Source organism: Euleptes europaea, chromosome 5, assembly GCF_029931775.1.
Source record: "Euleptes europaea isolate rEulEur1 chromosome 5, rEulEur1.hap1, whole genome shotgun sequence".
NCBI classification, from domain to species: domain Eukaryota; kingdom Metazoa; phylum Chordata; class Lepidosauria; order Squamata; family Sphaerodactylidae; genus Euleptes; species Euleptes europaea.
The window spans coordinates 88444394-88458015 of record NC_079316.1 but is presented as its reverse complement, the minus strand read 5'-3'; positions in this window follow the sequence as shown (position 1 = coordinate 88458015).

Here is a 13622-nt window from a genome sequence, read left to right as displayed (position 1 = left end):
TGTAGAGTATCACCCTTCTTAAATTCAGTTCACAATTTCAGATCAGTTCCCAGAACCACTTATACATGTTTCTATTCAGACTCTGCTGCCTAGCTATCAGGGAAGTTTGGGAAAGATTGCACCAAAGCAGGAGAAACCAAGGAAAGTGAATTATTAGGGGCCTGATCGGGGACCAGGAGACCAAGTCCTATGAGGAAATGCTGAGAGGCTTGGAAATGTTTGGTCTGGAAAAGAGGAGGTTGAGAGGGGTGTGACGGACTAAGGGTTAACATTTGTCAGTGACTGTAAGTGGGCAGGTCTTAAGGGAAGAGACTCTGAGCTGCTGGAAGAGAAAAGGTCTTCTACTCTGGGTTCCAGTGTGATAGGTTGTGCCTGGTGTGACTGGGGCAAAAACCTGAAGGGTGACGAAAGAGAGTTTGGGGAGAAAGGTCCCTACTCTAGTCATTGAGGGGAGGAATAGTCTCTGGGGAAGGAAGTATTCCTGGCCCAAGTGTGGTGTGAAAATTACTTTAAGTGATGTGAAGTAATTCCACAGAGAGAAAGGAGAACCTCCACATTTCCTAGTTTTAGGCACCAGAGTATACACATGAACCTCTGTGTGCAGGTTATGGGACTAAGCTCCCTTAAAGAGTTGGAAACTTAAATTAGATAGAATATCATCTCTGCTGTATGTGTTGAGCAACTCATTATATATATAGAAATTTCGCACCTTTCCTTAATACTAGTTTTCCCTCCTATACCTTTCCCTGTGAAATATAATAAAAATTCTGTTGTTTTATTGTTGAACTGAGTAAAGCCTCTGGTGTCTCAGTTGTCTGAAATAAAGCAAAATAGGTGATGTGGGAGAGATTCCACCCCCCTCATCACAAGGGGATATGATTGCTCTCTTGAAGTATTTGAAAGGCTGTCAGAGGAGGGCAGGGAGCTGTTCCTGTTGGCAGCAGGGGACAGGACTCGCAATAATGGGTTTAAATTATTGGCGGAAAGGTACTGGTTGGACATTAAGGGGAAAAAATTACAGTGAGAGTAGTTCAGCAGTGGAGTTGGCTACCTAGGGTGGTAGTGAGCTCCCCCTTACTGGCAGTCTTTGAGCAGTGGCTGGATGAACACTTGTCGGGGATGCTCTAGGCCAGGTGTGGGGAACGTCAGGCCCAGGGGCTGTTTAAGGCCCACGAAATCATTTGGTCTGGCCCTTCGTGGGTCCTGGCAGATCTCTAGCTCAGAAGGATCTAAGACTGGCAATCCGCCCCCTCCCGCGGACAGGAATAGACTCTATTCATAAGAACATAAGAAAGGCCCTGCTGGATCAGACCAAGGCCCATCAAGTCCAGCAGTCTGTTCACACAGTGGCCAACCAGGTGCCTCCAGGAAGCCACAAACAAGACGACTGCAGCAGCACCATCCTGCCTGTGTTCCACAGCACCTAAGATAATAGGCATGCTCCTCTGATACTAGAGAGAATAGGTATGCAGCATGACTAGTATCCTTTCTAACTAATAGCTGTGAATACCCCTCTCCTCCATGAATATGTCCACTCCCCTCTTAAAGCCCTCCAAGCTGGCAGCCATCACCACATCCTGGGGCAGGGAGTTCCACAATTTAACTATGCATTGCATGAAAAATACTTCCTTTTATCTGTTTTGAATCTCTTGCCCTCCAGCGTTAGCAGATGACCCCGTGTTCTAGTAGTATGGGAGAGGGAGAAAAACTTCTCCCTGTCCACTCTCTCCAAACCATGCATAATTTTATAGACCTCTATCATTTCTCCCCTTAGCCGTCTTCTTTCCAAGCTAAACAGCCCTAAGCATCCTAACCGCTCCCCATAGGACAGTTGCTCTAGTCCCCTAATCATTTTGGTAGCTCTTTTTTGCACCTTCTCAAGCTCTGTAATATCCTTTTTTAGGTGTGGTGACCAGAACAGTACACAGTATTCCAAGTGTGGTCTCACCATAGATTTGTACAAGGGCAGTATGATATCAGCAGTTTTATTCTCTATTCCTCGTCTAATTGCCAGTATGGAATTTGCCTTTTTTACAGCAGCCGCACACTGGGTTGACATCTTCATTGAGCTATCCAATACCACCCCAAGATGCCTTTCTTGGTCTGTTGCTGCCAGCACAGATCCCATCAGTGTATATGTGAAGTTGGGATTTTTTGCCCCAATATGCATCACTTTACACTTACTCACATTGAATCTCATTTGCCATTTTAATGCCCATTCTTCCAGTACGCAGAGATCCTTCTGGAGCTCTTCACAGTCTGATTTTGTTTTAACCACCCTAAATAATTTGGTGTCATCTGCAAACTTGGCTACTTCACTGTTTAACCCCAACTCCAGGTCATTGATGAACAGGTTGAAAAGCACCGGTCCCAACACAGATCCCTGAGGCACCCCACTGCTCACATCCCACCATTGTGAGAACTGACCACTGCTTCCTATTTTTCAGCCAGCTCTCAATCCGTAAGCCGACTTGTCCTCTTATCCCATGCCTATGAAGTTTGCTTAGCAGTCTTTGGTGGGGGACTTTGTCAAAAGCTTTTTGGAAATCCAAATACACAATATCCACAGGCTCATTCCTGTCCACATGCTTACTGACGCTATCAAAAAACTCTAATAGGTTAGTGAGATAGGACCTACCCTTACAGAAGTCATGTTGGGTTTTGCCCAGAAGACCTTGCCCTTCTATATGCTTGACAATTCTATCTTTAATAATGCTTTCCACTAATTTACCCGGAACAGACGTTAAGCTAACTGGCCTGTAATTTCCTGGGTCCCCCCTGGAACCTTTTTTATAAATGGGTGTTACATTGGCCATTCTCCAGTCCTCTGGTACAGAGGCTGATTGAAGGGACATATTACATATCTTTGTTAGAAGTTCAGCAATTTCCCATCTGAGTTCTCAAAGAACTCTAGGATGAATACTGTCTGGTCCCTGTGACTTGTTAGTTTGCAGTTTGTCTAGACGTTCTAGGACTTCCTGCCTTGTTACCACTATTTGCCTCAGTTCCTCATTTTCCCCTCTCCAAAATCTCTGTTCAGGAGAAGGAATCTGCCCTGTATCTTCAACAGTGAAGACAGATGAGAAGAATTCATTTAGTTTTTCAGCAATCGCTTTATCCTCCCTCAAGACAGATGTGAGTTTGTTTTGCTGAGAAAAGGAACCTTCCCCCCCCCCTTGCAGAAGAATTGTTAGCTATGGAGCTGCTAGGACCGCCCAAGAAACTGTGTTAACCCTTTCCCACCCAGGCCATGGAGAAACATATTCCCGGTTGGATGCCTGCCTGCTTGCCCACTCCAGGGGGAATGTCATTTGGGGCAGCTGCCTGCTTGGGGCTTGGTTGGCTAATTTTTAAGTTGATAAGTTTGTATGGCCCGCAAATGATGTTATAAATATCCAAATGGCCCCTGGAGGAAAAAAGGTTCCCCACCCCTGCTCTAGGCTGATCCTGCATTGAGCAGGGGGTTGGACTAGATGGCCTGTATGGCCCCTTCCAACTCTGTGATTCTATGGGTGAAAATGCATGGTCGCTTTATCCTCCTTTAATCCCTGTTTTAGCCAGGATCGAACACACATTAGGCGAAACGCATGCATTCGATCCTGGCTGAATCCTGGCTGAAACAGGGATTAAAGGAGGATAAAGCGACCATGCGTTTTCGCCCTATGATTCTGTGATCCTCTGAGAACAATCCAGCTGCCTCACTGAAAACTGGCATGCTGAACCCTCTGAGAACAACCTTGCTGCCTCATTCTGTGCTGTTTGTGAAAGGGGTGTTATCCTTCCTTCTCATCACATCTGTGTCTTGTTGCTTCGGGTGGGATGGTTGAATTAGAGGTTCTTAGCCCCCCTACTGCTTCCTCCCTTTATGTCTTTCAGCTTTTACTTCTGGAACTAGGAGGAGCTTGAAAGAGGATTACATCTGAAACAAACCCATTTCTATGCTTCTGTTCTCCAGCCCTGATGTAGTTCTGTCTTGTCATCTTTCCTTTCACACAGAGAATTTCAATGAAAAGATAATGATCCTGTAAGCAGCTGGCTTTCCTGAATAGTATTTGCCCACATTGTATTTATTACAAACCCGCCCACTTCTTGGTATATATTTCTGTTGCTATCTGTGTTGCTAACAAACGTGCTTTGCCAGTGTTCTTAGGCTCAACTGTGCTCAGCATTTCCTCCCAAGCAGCTATTCTACCTAAAGGTTATAAAATCAGCCCCCACTTCTTTTACAGCAAGGTGGGGTTAGAAGCCACGCCTGCCATAATGAATCAGCAGGGATGTCCTCCTCTGGCAAGGGGCTGGTCTCTTTGCTAACAGGGTGTTTGTTAGCAGGAGTACAAGGGAATAGTGCGGAAACGCCCTGTGTACATCAACAGGTCTCCTTGGCCAAGCTGGTTTAAACAGATGGCTGCATTCACTTTCAAACTCTTTCGCTTGGTAGGTTGTTAAAAAAATTGGCAGAGCTCCAAAGTAAATAGTTATCAGAAGGCAGAGTGTTGGTTTAGGATTGGCAAATGGCAACCTGGAAAATCTACTAATGCAGTATAGAAGGAAAGACTGTGGCCAGAAAGCATGAAAACACATCCCTGCTGGTTTCCCTTCCCTCCCCAGGCATCACCCCTAAATCTCCAAGAATTTCCTAAGGCAGAGCTGGCAGCCCCACATCCACCTATTTCTGGCTCCATCCACTGGCCCCACAGTAGCTTCTGAAATGAAGTGCTGGCAGTTCTCTGGGAAAACGTTGTGTGAGGTGTAGAACGACTAGTTGCTTTGCAAAGTGTATATGAGGAGGGGTCACGTATGACTCCTGAGCAGACTTCATCCAGTTTTCAAATGCAGACCCGTAAGAGAAAATGCATTACAGTCAATTCTCCTCTGACCATAACAGTTTATGATCTGTGTTTCTCATACAGAAGCCTTAAAAATGGGCTCTTTCTCCCAGCAATGGCTCCCCGCTGCACACCAGGGGCACAGATATAAACTGCTTCTTGTCCAATGTTTGCTTCAGGTTTACAACCTTGTTTACATTAGTAACGCCTCTGCAAAAGAACAGAAGGATGTGATTTCACTGAATGGGAACTCACCCACCACCCTATTTACACAGTAGCTGGGCAAATGGAGAAATGATGATAATGAGCTTTTTTACCTCCGCTACCAAGACATTGTTATCCAGATGGACGGGCGGCAGAGTTCTGCAGTGGCAAACAGGATCAGCGTGTTATATCGGGTTGCCAACCGCCAGGTAGTACCTGGAGATCTCCCGCTATTACAGCTGATCTCCAGCCAATAGAGATCAGTTCCCCTGGAGAAAAATGGCCGCCTTGGCAATTGGACTCTATGGCATCGAAGTCCCCCCTCCCCAAACCCCGCCCTCCTCAGGCTCCACCCCAAAAATCTCCTGCTGGTGGCGAAGAGGGACCTGGCAACCCTAGTGTTATAGGCAGAAGCAGAAGGGCTTTTGCTTGACCAGATTTAAAAGGGCTCCTTTGAAGCTCCTTAGGTACATTAAACACTAGACCTGTTCATGGGCGTTTCTTTTCATTTTTGTCATTAATTCCAAAAGGGACTTCTCATTGTCGTATTGTATTGTATGGTTTTGTTTCATTATTGTTCTTCTTGTTTTGTTTTCATAATTCTAGTTTGTTATTATTTCCCGTTGCTTTCGATGGAACACACACACCCCGAGTCTGTATTTTCATGGTTTCCAACTTAAATTGTACAAAACTCCGGGGATTATAATGTTCCCTGAGGACACACACATTGTGAAATTTCAGACAGACAGAATAAAGGCCCTCCCCATTTTTAAGCAATGAAATGCACCCCTGTTTAACATTAACATCTATGGGAGAGTTGATAGGAAAGATTCCAAACAACAGCCTTGTGGCCGCTTAGGTTGAGAAACAGTAACACAAGGAAGAGGCAGGCTGACAAGGTGAGGGCCTATGGTGGCACAAGGAGGGTAAGGCAGATGATGAGAGGGAGGGCATCTTGGCCATCTTCCGGTCACTGGGGGTGTGTGGGGGAGGTAGTTGTGAGTTTCCTGCATTGTGCAGGGGGTTCGACTAGATGACCCTGGTGGTCCCTTCCAACTCTATGATTCTATGATCTGGGCAGGCGGGCAGCAGCAGGAGGATTTCAAGGTAGCTTTGCTTGGATGGGGGATAAGGTGTGGAGAGCAGCAGGCAAGCAGGTGAGTGCAGGCTGCAAGGCAAAATTAGGCACAGCAGGGCAGGCATTTGGAGGAAAGAGGAAGGCCATGTTCTGCCCTGTATCCTTCTGGAAGGCCATGTTCTGCCCTGTATCCTTCTGGACTAGGCTTACCAGGTCCCCCTTCTTCTGCGGGAGGTTTTTGGAGTGTGGGGGGGGGGTCACGCATGCCCCCGGAAATGCTGCTTAACTTCCAGTTTAAACTTCCCGTTGCAATGCAGCACTTCCGGGTGTAAAATGCATTGCAAGGGGCCGTTTAACACTCAAACTCCTTCTGGGTGTAAACTGGAAGTGACATGTCGTGCGGACAGGCGTGCATGCACACATTGCCCGCTGACCCTCAGCTGGTCAACGGGCAGCCAGTTGGATTGGCGGGGGTTTGCCCACCACCACCAGGCACTTGGCAACCCAACTCAGGACTGGAATGCCTCACGTGTGTAATCCTAGTGGCTACGGCTTGCCATCAGTCACGAAATCCCATAGCCTCTGCACCCCCAAGGAACCCTGTGATGTCCCTATGCCCTTCATTAGGTAAATGCTGCCTACCATGTAGATATAGGGTTGCCAACCTCCAGGTAGTGGCGGCACGCAGGCTCATGGTATGTATTCCTCATGGTATGTGGAATTCAGTAGCACTGACCGCTTTCATGAATAATTCTGCGCTACTGAATTCCACATAGACGCAGTTTCAGCTGACGGTCACGGGACAACGTGCTATCTACAATTGGATTTTAGAAGCATTATCGTTGCCTATCAGTTTGGAGCTGAAGAAAGCTTTTGAAACGTGTTCTCATGACTAGCCACGCGTTCTCCAATTTTTTCCGTTCTTTTTGACCGTATTTTGTGCCCAGCAGGAGCTATTTTTGGTTTTGAACCTTGCATTCTCCCGGTGGGAGGCTTTTCTAATCTACGGACCTTCACGGACCCTCACGGCTCCTGGACTGGACTCATATTTTTTCTGTTATTCTTGACTTTGCTTTGTGTCTAGCAGGAGCTATTTTTGGTTCAATTTGAACTTTGCACTCTCCCGGGCGGGAGGCTTTTCTAATTTATGGACCTTTAGGGCTCCTGGACTGGAGTTGCCTATCTGCGGTTTAACCTTGGTTTCTTTATAATGGTGCAAAATGAAAATTGTATAATGCCTGCTGTATAATGCCTGTTGTATATTGTTTCATGTTTGGATATTGTTCTAGGGCATGAGATTAATGCCTGTATATTTTTAGATTATATTGCTTTATTCAACATTGTTGTTTTCTTTGAGCCTGCGTGCCGCCATTTTCTTCAGTTTACATTAATTGTGGCACAGGTGTTTCCATTTATAGTAACCTCCAGGTAGTAGCTGGAGATCTCCTGCTATTACAACTGGTCTCCAGCCGATAGAGTTCAGTTCATCTGGAGAAAATGGCCGCTTGGGCAATTGGACTCTATGGCATTGAAGCCCCTCCCCAAACTCCGCCCTCCTCAGCTCCACCCCAAAAACCTCCCGCCGGGGGCAAAGAGGAACTTGGCAATCTTAATCATGTAAAAATGAAACCAATAGCGGCATACTGCAATAATGCATGAAGCCAGAACAACAAGTCTTTCCCCCCCCCATAGCTGACTGAGCTCCCTCCTCTCCCCAAACTTTCTCCTCCAGCTTCCTCCCTCACCTTTTGCCCCAGTCCAGATTCCAAACTTGTTTGCAAGGGAAACATGGGCCAGGAACTCCAACTTGAGGGGGAAATGGTTGGGAGGAGGAATAGAGGGGGAACACTGCAAACGAGGGCTCCTGCTTAAGTGCCCCCCTTCTGCCCACAACTTCACCAGTGAAACTTGTGCCCCCATAATGGTATTTTTCAAAGGAGAAGCCAGGCAGATGAGGGAGGATGCCTCTTCTGAGTGGCTTCTATGATAATCGTGTGATATAAGAGACAGGGGGGAAATATGATACTGCGTGCTTGCATCATGAGAAATCTTTATCTGAGCAGATAACGTACGGCTGACAAAATTAATTTTAGCTCCACTCCATAACCATGGTGCTTTAAGATACTTTCTACTTTCACTATTGAAATTTAGCATTGCTTCAGTGTAAGCATCCCCCCCCCCGCAAAAAAACCCATAATGTAATTATGTGCACGTCATGAGACAACAAGAGTCACTGGAAAAGACCGTCATGCTAGGAAAAGTTGAGGGCAGCAGGAAAAGAGGAAGACCCAACAAGAGATGGAGTGACTCAATAAAGGAAGCCACAGCCTTCAGTTTGCAAGACCTAAGCAAGGCTGTCAAAGATAGGACATTTTGGAGGACTTTCATTCATAGGGTTGCCATGAGTCGGAAGCGACTTGACGGCACTTAACACACACACACACAATTATGTGCAGGCGACTTAAGCGTTTAAAACCAAACAATGATATGGCAGCTTCTTGGGGGGGAAAAGATGTCACTTGCACATTCTTTTGGTAAAAATCTCTTGAGAAATTGTTAGTGACATAAGCACATTTCCTAGAATGTAAAACCTTCAAAATATGGATCTTAATTTTGTACTGTCCTCCTCACAAGCATACGTACACCGAGGCAGGAAAAGAAAGGGCAAAGTATTTTTCTGATAGCACAAGCTCTGCCTCTCATGGATTATTTTAGGGCAGTGGGGCTCAGTAATTAGAGCACAGATCCCCAACATGGTTGTGCCTGTGAGTACTTCTGAAAAGTTGAGAATTGGTTGTGGGCACCACCACAAAATGGCTGTGAGAAGAGCTGGGGTCAATCACAAAATGCCGGGAGGTTCCAAGCCGAGTATCCTCCTATACAGAAGCAGCTGCTTTTAAAATATGTGCTCCCAGGGGACCCAACGGTGATGCTTCCTGTGGACTTCTGAGGCAATGCTTGCTCCAGCGGAGGAAAGCCAGGAGTAGCACTTGGCTTTGGGGAAGATATGGCAATCTGGGAATGTATTGGTAGGTACTGATGGGGAGGGTTGTCCAATGATGCACTCCAAACAAAACAGAGCCGTTAAAGTAATCCTTTATTAAGAGCTCGAGCTGAGAAGTTCACCTAGTCTATGTCACTTAAAGACAAGGAAGTTCTAATGAGCTCATTATGCATACAACTTTTATAGTTTTAATGACATCACAGCGTTACTAAGGAAGCACTGCAAAAGAAGAATTATCCCATCCAATTAGACATAAGCAAGTATTGACGCATTCATGCAGCTTAGAAATTGCATCTAGCTTCTTGTAGCTTCAGGAAGGGTAACTCAAAATTCTACTCTGTACCATCTTATTGGCGCCCAAGGATGGAGGCCTTGTTTTCTTTGACAATAGTCCTTAGAATAGCAAAGGCAGCATAAAAACTTGTCAGGGTACAAAGGCCCATTTTCAACCAGAGAAACCTAGCAGACAATAAAGATGGTGCCGCTCATGCCAAGTTAAAATTATCCCACAGTACTATGGCACTCATAAATGCCCTGCTGGGGAATCACTGTCAAAGAGGATAAAGCTCCACAGGCACTAGGGAAGCACAGCATTTACATTAGCCCCTAGTATTCATTCATACATTCATTCATTAGCCCCTAGTAAATGGACAACAGTTGACATGATTTCAGTTCACATTAGAAGGGTGTCAAGAATTCCAAACAAGCAGAGAAGAGAGGAAGCACAATCGAGTCTTTAAAAACATCTGACATCTAAGACCTATCATTATCTATTGGATGTTGCTAGCAAACTGCAGGGAAAAATAGTCAAACTCTGGACGAAAGATCTGACAGCCCCAGTCCATCCATTGGTTTGGTCATCCATGTTAGGAAGTGGTTTAAAATTTTCTGTAAACCTCTCTGCCAAAGAAAAGTTAATAAAAATGCTATACCAGTAGCACCTGTCACCCCTTAAGTTGGCAAAAAATATATCAAGGGGCTAAAGGGGATTGTTGGATATGTGGTGCTGCCAAGGCAAATGGTATATATATGGTGGGAATGCGGGAGAGTGGTAGAATACTGGAATATGATTGCTATGGTGATCTCTCAAGCTATAAGGAAAGAGTTTCCATTATCCCCTAAGTTTTTTCCTGTTGAATTGTGTGGATTTCATTCCTAAAGAAGTCCATGAATTTGTGCTCAGTGGTGTAACACTGGCAAGGTTAATACTTGCCCAGAATTGGAAGAAGAATATAATCCCGAAGGAGGAGGAGTGGTTGGAGAAATTAGAGAAGTGCATTTCTCTGTGTAAACTAACCTGTCTGTTACATGGCCAAATGTCTGGAAAGTTTGAAAAATATAATATTTTTCTGTTCAGAATGAGAAACCAAGTTTGAGTTTGTAAAATCTGATGTCAATAGCAGTTCTGTATCCCAGTAATTTCCATTTTAGATACTTGTTTGTATTTGGTTTGTTTTTTAACTTAATTTTTTTAAAGAAATCTGACATTGAGATTATGTGTTTAATTACTCCTGCCATGTGCATATGCTTTCATCTAAAGCCCACTAATTGCTTTGGACGGGGTGTGTGCGCCCACAGAGACTCTCAGATTCAGCTTTGGACACTCGAAACAAGCAAGATCACTTGCTGCTCCTGCACTGGTTTAAGAATGCTGTCTGATGCTATTGGTATAGTGGATAGTTTCTGTGACCAGGGAGAAAAGGGGTCCTACAGCATTCTGCGAGTAACAGTGTGAACGGATGTGAGTGTTCCAGAATGGCAGAGCTGCTCCATTTGCTCCAAGGGACAATTGCTTTATTGCACTGCAAAGTCAAGTTCAAGAGCTGCCAATCAAGGGTTTGGGGCTGAAAGTTGCCAGCTGTAGGGCAAGGGGGAGGTTACAGGTGCTCTGAGGTATTAAGGTGTCACCGCCCTTGCGCCCACGGCATTTAGGAGATCGGAAAAGTCCCACAGCACAAACACAGGGTTTTTTTTGGTAAACTTTTTCTTTGTAAACTAAATCTCCTCACCTGAATTCCCCCATGTTTGGAAAATACCTAGACAAACTTGGAAGCTAACAATAAATTGAAAAGAGGAACAGAGTATGTTTCTCATAGAGAAGTGAACCCTGGCTTCTGAAACAGTGTTTGGATTTTAAGTCCTTTTTCACAAAGATGGAGGATCTCTGTCAACAGTTGACTAGTTGCTTTTGTGTACCCTGGCAGGCAGGTGGGGGGGGGTGTACAACTAGGGTTGCCAGGTCCCTCTTTGCCACCAGAGGGGCTTTTTTGGGCAGAGTCTGAGGAGGGTGGGGTTTGGGAAGGGGAGGGCCTTCAATGCCATAGAGTCCAATTGCCAAAGCGGCCATTTTCTCCAGGTGAACTGATCTCTGTCGGCTGGAGATCAGTTGTAAAAGCAGAAGATCTCCAGCTAGTACCTGGAGGTTGGCAACCCTAGGTACAACATTGTATACACACTCTAACATCAGGTATAATGGCCCAGTTTAGAATAACTAGATTGGGACTGGGAATGGATCAAGATGCTGTGCATAATTTCAAAAATACTGGATTTGGTTGTGGTGATGTACTTCTTGCGTTCTCTGGTACTGAAATTCATGCATTTGATGCTTCCAGAGGTGCAGAGTTCTGTGCATCCCTGCCCTCCCCAATCCAAAACCCTGTCTCTCAAATAAATGAAGCAAAAGTGCTCTGTTTTCAAACAGCCAGTTGTTGGTGGTGGGGAAAGTAATGGATTGGAGGGGACATTAAACGATGGATTGAGATATAGGGGACATTAAACGATGGATTGAGATATATGACACACACCACCTCCTGCTGAAGTGACCCAAATCAGCTTTGTGAAGTCACATGCAAATAGAGTTGCTAACTGGACTGGAGAAAAATGTCTTGTCCTTTTATTAGAGGGCAGATCATTGGTAAAGACTAACTTTGCGGTTCAGTATCCACGTGCAGGCAAAGATGTTTAGATAAAGAGCTAAAGATTTCTTTCCTTGATAGGGAAAATCAGTCAGTGGTTCAGTTTGTTAGTGATCTTTTTTTTTTTTTAATTTAAGGAATATAAATATCGCTTTTGCCTTTGCAAATCATGGGCCAGCACAGAGACATCTGTTCAATGGCAGCTTTTGGGTCAAGCACATTACTCTTTCTCTGGCTGCTTTACTTTTGTTCCCTCCAGCAAGTCATAGATCCCTCCCTCCTCCTGCCAATAACCAGGCTGTGGATTTCAGAGTTAATGGTGCATAGCTAACACAATGCCATGCTCAAGTGGTCCGTGGTTTAAAAACAAAACACAGCCCTTGAAGGGATGCTGCATCTGGACGGTTGAATCCAAAGGGGAGAACATGGAACTGGGTTGTTCTATCTGTGGCATACATTTGGCTGAAGAAAGCAATGTTCAAATCCATGGCTGGCCATGATACTGCTTGGGTGATCATCAGTTGGTCTCTCTTTTTCTTTCTCTGCCTAACTACCTCACTAGACTGTTGCGAGTACAGGAAAGTGTTGAAGTCAGTACACTGAAAAATGTTGTACCGATTATACATAAAGGTCAGCACTGGAGTCATTTGTCATGTGTCGTGTGTTTTTTTTAATCCAACTACAACTTCTCTAAATGTGGATGTGGGAAAGAAGGTGGTCCATTTATTTGTTTGTTTGTTTGTTTTTTAGCTAACTTTTATGCCACCTTTCCAGGAAACCTGCCCGTTGTTCTCTTCAATCACCAACAGATGTTTAAAAAGGTAAAGGTCCCCTGTGCAAGCACCGGGTCATTCCTGACCCATGGGGCGACGTCACATCCCGACTAGGCAGACTTTGTTTATGGGGTGGTTTGCCAGTGCCTTCCCCAGTCATCTTCCCTTTACCCCCAGCAAGCTGGGTACTCATTTCACCTACCTCGGAAGGATGGAAGGCTGAGTCAACCTTGAGCCGGCTACCTGAGACCGACTTCCGTCAGGATCGAACTCAGGTTGTGAGCAGAGCTTGGGACTGCAGTACTGCAGCTCAGACGGTTACAGGTCAAATAATAAATATTACATTTATTTAAGACATTTCCATTTTCTTATGGAACTTAAAACAACACCATTGGTCTGTCATGCCAACACCAACCAGACTCAGCTCTGCTTACCTTCACTAAGATGGCTATCTTATGCCCCTTCAGACCAGATCAGAGAATGAATACAGAGAGCCCAAGGATGAAGAATTCCCTTGGGAACATTTAAAACATGTTCTGAGTTAAACAGAATCAGGCATATTTATATGTATGTGATTAACGTGATACATGTTTCATTTCTATATACACAGTAAAATAGACAAACAAGTTACGCAATATACTATTAGCATCAACTTAGTAAAATAATGCGAAATCATTAAAAATATATACAAGTAAACCGTTCTGGCTGTAGCAGAACCTGTAGCAGTAAAAATATTAAAATTATAAGTTAAATGCAACTTCCTAAATTAGATTATAATGTGCAGTGCTATGGAAATATATGTTATATACAGTGATATAATAT